Genomic DNA, 6047 nt, shown 5'->3' on the forward strand with positions numbered 1-6047 from the left:
AACAACACTAGTTACTCGGACATAGTGATACATGTCGGCTCCAACGATACTAGAATGAGGCAGTCTGAGATTACAAAGAAGAACATAGCTAGGACTTGTAATCTCGCTAGAAAGATGAGTCAGCATCAAGTTATTGTCTCTGGCCCTCTGCCTGCGAGAGGCAATGATGAGAGGTTTAGCAGATTATTCTCGCTTAACCGGTGGATGGCTAGTTTCTGTAGAGAGCAGGGTTTCCAGTTTGTAGATAATTGGCCCTCTTTCTGGGGCCGGCCCGACCTGCTAAAGATGGATGGCCTTCACCCTAACTGGAAAGGCACCATCACTCTTTCTAGAAACATAAATTACTGTGTGAGCCTTCCATGACTTCTCACATTAGAGCATGTCGGGTCGCAGGCGAGTAGCGAGCCTGCTAGAACGGGTGTGGAGTCGTTAAGGCTAGAGTTAACCGGCACTAGGCTGGACTGCTACAACACACATAGCATATTTAGTCTAGGTCACTGCAATCCACACACTGTTTCAATACCTAATGCTGAATGCCCTAATGATAAGATTTCTGCTGAGGTGGTGTTGATTAAGGAAAATAGCCATGCATCCTTAATCGGTGAGACAAGTGACATAGTACCTAGGCGGAATATTAATATTAATATGTGCGCTGTAGCCGTCAACAATCGAATTCCTACTTTACTAACATTGCGACGAGGTTTTAATTACTCAAAATACAAACCAAGCCCCTGTCATAAAAATCTTGTTATTATTAGTACTACCAACATGAAGACTAGTAGTCCAGGAAAAAATTCCCAATTTAAATAACCCTAACCTCTAAAGCCCTTCTTGTAAATGATCTTATTACAGATCACAATCTCAAAGTGCTTGGTCTCTGCGAAACCTGGCTAAAACCAAATAAATACTTATCACTAAATGAGGCCTCACCCCCAAACTTTGTGGGCTCACATGTTGCCCGTCCTTGTAAAAAAGGGGGAGGTGTCGCCCTAATATCAGAATCTGATGTTAAATTTAGCACGAGCACTATTCACACCTTCAAGACATTTGAGGCTCTCGTTATACGGTCGAGTTCCTCACCACCATTCTATGTGGTAGTTATTTACCGTCCTCCCGGTCCATACTCTGGATTCTTAGATGAATTCCCTGAATTTATGGCTGACTTAATAACTCACACAGATAATATATTAATTATGGGTGACTTCAATTTTCATATGAACTGCCCATTGGAGCCACTTACTGTAGCATTTCAAGCAATAATCGATGCATTTGGTTTTACACAAATAATAAAAGCAGCGACACACCGGAATGGTAATATCTTAGACTTAGTGTTAACCCATGGCCTAACTGCCTCAAATGTCACAATTTTGCCGCATACCAACGCTATGTCTGATCATTATCTTATAACATTTGAAGTCCTAGTTCAGTGTGGTCTTATTTTCCACAACCAAGGCTTTAAGAGCCGTGGTATTAACTCATCAACCACTACTGCACTTTCTGAATTACTGCCTTCCGCAACAGCTGCCTTTCCGTCTTTCACTGGTTCAGTCGATAAGCTCGTGAATGATTTTAATACGGTTCTTTTAAATTCCCTAAACTCTATTGCGCCGCTGAAACTTAAAACTCGTCTGAAGTGGCCCACTCCGTGGTTTACGAATGAAATGCGTACGTGTAAATTGTTAAGTAAACAACTTGAGCGTAAATGGCGAACAACTAAACTCGAGGTTTTCCGTCAGGCCTGGTGCGATAGCTTGCTGAAATATAAAGAGGCTCTTAGGTTAGCAAAAACAAATCACTTTTCCAAAATGATTAGTCTTAATAAAAACAACCCAAAGTATTTATTTGACACAGTAGCACAGCTAATGCAACAGCAGCAGATTAATCATAGTTCCCTCCATTCAGCACACGATTTCATGCAATTCTTTACTCAGCGGATTCAGCTAATAAGGGACAAAATAAAAAAAGCAGCGCCACTTACCCCCTCGGCTGTGATTGTTGATGCTAGTTCGGACAATCAGGTTCAAGAAAGTCTGGTTACCCTGTCCCAGTTTGATTTAGTATCCCTGGAGTGTCTTACACACCTGGTTAATGCAGCAAAGTCGATGTCCTGCATGCTCTACCCGCTTCCAGGCAAACTCTTTAAATACTTATTCCCGGTCTTAGGGTCATCTGTCTTGAATATTATCAACGTCACTCTCCTCTGGCATTGTAGCTGAAGCTTTTAAGACGGCCGCCATTCAATCATTACTTAAGAAACCTCACCTAGATCCTGAAAATCTCTTTAACTATAGGCCAGTGTCACACCTTCCGTTTATTGCCAAAATTCTTGAGAAAGTTGTAGCAAAACAGCTTAGCGATTTTATGATAGACAACAATAGATTTGATCTCCCTCAGTCAGGTTTTAGGGCCAACCACTCAACTGAGACAGCCCTTGTAAAAGTGACGAATGATCTTCTCTTAGCCATGGATTCCAACATCTCATCAATATTATTATTGCTTGATCTTAGTGCCACATTTGACACTATTGATCATCATATTCTTATAGAATGTCTTAAATCATGTGTTGGTATCTCGGGATCAGCACTTTCTTGGTTCAGATCTTACATCCTGGGAAGGACGCATAGTGTCTCTTATGGCAATCCGATCTCTGAATTTTTCTCCGTCTCATGTGGTGTCACGCAAGGGTCAGTACTTGGTCCCTTATTGTTCAACATGCTATTAGTTTTCATCGCTATGCTATTGATACCCAACTCTGTATGCCCTTAGAAATAACAGATCCGTGCAAGTGCAGTAAACTGGAGGCCTGCCTTGCCGAGATTAAACAATGGATGTCTTCCAATTTTCTGCTTCTCAACCCTAGTAAAACAGAGATGTTAATTATTGCCCCTGCTCATCATCAGCACTTGATTAAGAATACCACGTTGAACATGGAAAACTGTATTATTTCCCAAAGTAGTTCTGCAAAAAAATCTCGGCGTGATATTTGACTCAACTCTCTCCTTTCACATATTATTTCACATATTAATAACATGACAAGAACGGCGTTTTTTTTCACCTCCGCAATATAGCTAAAATTCACCCTATTCTTTCTCTTAGCGATGCAGAAACATTAATTCATGCATTTGTTACGTCGTGCCTAGACTATTGTAACGTTTTGTTTTCTGGACTTCCCATGTCCTACATTAAAAGCCTGCAGTCTGTACAGAATGCAGTAGCGATACTATTGACAAGGACGAGAAAGTTCGATCATATTACTCCGATTCTAGCTGACCTGCATTGGCTTCCAATACACGTGAGATGTGATTTTAAGGTGCTGTTAATTACTTATAAAATTTTACACGGTTTAGCTCCTTCCTATCTTGTCGACTTAGTATCACCATATGTCCCGTCCCGACAACTTCAATCACAAAATGCCGGTTTGCTATCGACCCCACGGGCTAAAAAGAAGTCCGTGGGATCAAGGGCATTTTCCATTCGCGCGCCAGTACTATGGAATGCCCTACCTATGGAAGTTTGCGCAGCCACCTCAGTAGAAATCTTTAAATTCCGACTAAAAACACATTTATATTCAAAAGCATTTACTGTAGTTAATTGAACCTGTCTGCAGCTTTCTTCTTTTTTCCTTTTTCCTACCCCCCTCTTCCGGCTGGGAGAGAGGGCTCGCTAGATGGTGAGGATTGACTTGACCGCCTCCATTTGGTCATGCGCTGATCGACCATCGCGGGTTAGGAGATCGGCCGTCTGCGGTCCACTTGGTTGGAATGTGGGATGGTTCCTGTTCAATGGCTTTGCCTGCTGTCGACATCACTGCACTTCAGTATATAGCACAATATGTTTTCTGTAATTTATATTGTTTATGTGTATGTCTGTATTTGGTACATCCAGGCCCACTTCAACCTGTGGGCCTGGAAGGGGGCTCCTCCCACCTGTGGTCCCTTCTGGAGGTTTCTGATTTTCCCCTAATTGGGGTTTTTGAGTTTTTCATTCCCCTTCTGGGAGCTTTGACAGGGGATGCTGTTGTGTACCTTACACTGAAAAGATGTGTAAAGAGATCTTTTTTCGAAAGAGGTCTCCACATGACCTCTTTTCATCTGTGAAGCCCTTTGAGACTTCGGTGATTTAGGGCTATACAAATAAAATTTGATTGATTGATTGTCTTGTCTTGCGCATCTGCACTTTGTTGTTGTACATGTAAAACGCAGAGGATAGTGAGGATCGCAATTTCGATTCCTTTGTATGTGAAGTACATGTGAAGAAATTGACAATAAAATTGACTTTGACATACATATATATATATATATATATATATATATATATATATATACTCACACATACAGTGTATATACATTATATGTATATATGTATATATATGTGTATATATATATATATATACATATATATATATACACACACACATATATATACACACACGTGTATGTGTGTGTATATATATTTATATATATATATATATATATATATATATATATATACACACAAATTGGATTTTTGTCACGGAAAAGCCGCACTGGACTAAGAGCCGCAGATATCAGATCTTTACGCAAAAAGATGGTAACAAGTTTTTTTTGTAGTCATTTAATTTTTTTATAATTGTCTGACAATAGCAACATCATGTCTTTGACCAACTTAACATGCCTGCATGTTTAGTCCCAACATATTTATAGAAAATGGATGGATATCTTAGTTAAATCACAGTTCAAAATCGAAATCAATACAATAATAGGCATTTTACTTTGTCTCCCTTTGTTTGATAGTTTATTTTAGTGAACATAATTTTCACGTTTACATTTTTTTTTTAAAGATTGTATATGCACCGTTCCGTGGTTGAGGTCGTAAGGCAAATTTGTCCTATTAAATAGCTAATGCATTTAGAACCCCAGGTAAGAACATCTAAATTGTACATACATCTTAAAAATTAGTACCAAACTTATTCTAAGTTTTGGCACATAGCGGGATAAGTTTTAATTGCTGATGTGGGTTCATATATATATATATATATATATATATATATATATATATACGTAGTAAGTGCTACATATACATATATATATATATATATATATATATATATATATATATATATATATATATATATATATATATATATATATATATATATATATATAATATACATGCATACGATCAGAAAACATGAATAAAAAATATAGAAAGGATTTATTTACCTTTGAGTGCCACTTGTTATGCCCATATTCCCTAATAAGGGTTATATCCAGCGTTGTTTTCATATAAATCATCTTCTTACTTTTCTCTTTAACATCACTAGCAATCTTGGGACCCATCTCTAACCCTTTCAACTTTGAATTAAGCAGTAAAATGCACTATAAATAGGGTTTTATAACCTCTCACAATCGAACAATGCTTTACCGTTCTATCATTTTGAAACAAGTGAGGCCGACCAATAGCAGACTACCATCTCCGTGAGGAGACACCGACCAATAGCAGGATTTTAGTGACGCGTTGCAGGGACGGCAACTTAAAATAAGTGTAATTACCTGAAAACGCCTGCAGATGGAGACGAAATAACACAAATACAGCCAAGCCCCTAGGGTCATGACAGTTGCACAACAGGGAAAATGTCATAAAGAGGGGATGGAAAAACTCAGTATTCCTTGTCGCAACATGAAAATAACGTTAATAAGGGACATTGTAACACAGAGATCCATTGTATAGATAAAAATATATAATAGAATAATGTATATGTAAATATATAGTATATGTAGAACACCGCCTCAGTAGCTGCCCAAAAGCCCTTGGAGAAGGGCGTTATCGCTGGATCCATGACCAGGTGCTTAGGGCAATAGCTGACAGTATTACCACTGCGATCAACACCATCAAAGGCCACATCAGGGCAGAATATATATTTGTATATATATATATATATATATATATATATATATATATATATATATATATATATATATATATGAATAGCGAAGTGTGTTTTGGGATGTTCATTTACTTATATAATTTCTTCAGTATTTTGTTAAATCCTCATTGCAATAGATTTG

General features: G+C 38.2%; 1 pseudogene; it reads left to right on the forward strand.

The window, feature by feature from the left end:
* Nucleotides 1–1005: 1005 nt before the first annotated feature.
* LOC148420601 (uncharacterized) lies at nucleotides 1006–4153 on the forward strand (annotated as a pseudogene).
* The last annotated feature ends 1894 nt before the right edge of the window (nucleotides 4154–6047 follow it).

The sequence above is a fragment of the Hippichthys cyanospilos genome, chromosome 7 (assembly GCF_059441005.1).
Source record: "Hippichthys cyanospilos isolate Australia breed blue-spotted pipefish chromosome 7, RoL_Hcya_1.0, whole genome shotgun sequence".
Taxonomy (NCBI): domain Eukaryota; kingdom Metazoa; phylum Chordata; class Actinopteri; order Syngnathiformes; family Syngnathidae; genus Hippichthys; species Hippichthys cyanospilos.